Raw genomic sequence first — 1638 nt, 5'->3', positions numbered from 1 at the left:
TTTTTTTTTTTTTTTTTTTTTACAGAAATGCGATTATAGATTAACGGAAGGAGGTGACGAATATTTGCAATTGTTGAATGTGTTTTCCTATATTGTAACGGCATATAAGCTGTAAGAGAAGACTCGTAAAGTTTGTTTTCATGTCAATGAAGTAAATATTTACGAGTATATATTTAAGTATATATTTATTTTTAATGTACATCATAAGTAAATATTTCTATATTTTTATACGTGTCTTGTTACATAGATGATTTATTCGTTTTTCATAAAATAATCTCATACAAACAAAAACTATTTCATGACAAGTTAATTTATTGGCCACTTTTTGATCCTAATGTGCCAAGCAATAAAACTTGTTTGGAAGCTTTTTGTTTTAGTTGTAGCGCTTGGTGATAAATAAACAGATGAGTCAGTCTGTAAAACTCACCTATACGTTTTTATGTATCCAATTCTACATATGTTAATTTTTTATCATGTATTTGAGAATAAAAGTAATGATGATTCCGCTGTGAACTTGACCGACACGTCACTCAAGATCTCTTTCTAGAAATGTTCTTAAAATTTGTTCTTGATTCAAGTAATTGTTCAAGTGAATAGCCTACTTTACATCGTACATCTTTTTAGTACGCGAATTAAATAAACAATTAATAAAGAATCTTAGGCTCTGAGATTTCTAAACGCGAAATATATAAACGGTAACAAGAACCGTACGCTGGATGTTACGGAAATATGCGTATATATATACATATTCAGGGTGATTTATTTTAATCGCTTCAGGCAGATGTTGAAGCTAAGAGAAATAGAAAAAAACTTTCAAATAAAAGTTGTAATGTGGTGAGAGGGAAATACGATGGTCTTAATGAATTTTGTGTAGAGGCTATTTCCAAGGTCACGTCAAAGTCATCTTAAAATTTTTAAAAGAAAGTCCCTATTTTGTATTGCATATTCATGTAGTTAAGGCATTTTTAGAACACTGATTACAACCTTATTTTTAGTTGAGAACGTTTTGAGTTATGAGTTTTCAAATTTTTGTAACAGTACCGCCAGCAGGAATGGGATAAAAGATGCTGTAAGATTTTCAATAAATTTTAATGAGAAAATACACCAATGATTTTATTTTCAACGTAAAGTTTGACAATTCAATCTCGACCTTCATAGCCGATCACGCGTATCTCACGCCGATGCTTGATGTTTTTTCACACACAACAGCTGTTTACCCGACCTTGAGTGCGACCGCTCACTTGGAATAGGAAAGTTTGAATCTCGGAACAAATCAAACCAGTCTTCAATGGGTGCTTTCCATAGAGCTTATACCACGAAGTAAGAGTAAGGAGATCGAACTTCGTGATATAAAAGTGGTCCCGATTCTGACGCCTAATTGGGAGGGAATCCGCTCAAGGGAATAGTTTCTTACGGTTGGACGCCATTTGCAATTAGTAACGTAACCTAACTTTATCTGTCAGTTTTGTTTCTTTACAAATTATGGCATGCTGGATACGTGGATGCGAGACCAAAGGAGGGAAACATGTTTCCAGAAAAAGAAGTCTTTTTACACCTAGGACAGTGAGTATGCGTTAAGTAGGTATTAGTGAGATTAGTAGAGGATTATTTCTAAAATAAAAAGATGCATTTATATAT

At 32.7% G+C, this 1638-nt stretch overlaps 1 long non-coding RNA gene across 1 annotated transcript; it reads left to right on the top strand.

Moving 5' to 3' along the window:
- The first annotated feature begins 6 nt into the window (after window positions 1–6).
- Window positions 7–1579, top strand: LOC109863496. The gene is made up of 2 exons (XR_002251350.1): window positions 7–1069; window positions 1159–1579. It is a non-coding gene; the product is annotated as an uncharacterized LOC109863496 (long non-coding RNA).
- The last annotated feature ends 59 nt before the right edge of the window (window positions 1580–1638 follow it).

Source organism: Pseudomyrmex gracilis, unplaced genomic scaffold (assembly GCF_002006095.1).
Source record: "Pseudomyrmex gracilis isolate BER0280 unplaced genomic scaffold, ASM200609v1 scaffold_5537, whole genome shotgun sequence".
NCBI lineage: Eukaryota > Metazoa > Arthropoda > Insecta > Hymenoptera > Formicidae > Pseudomyrmex > Pseudomyrmex gracilis.
Note: the sequence above shows the minus strand (reverse complement) of the source record. Positions and strands in the feature narration are given on the sequence as shown.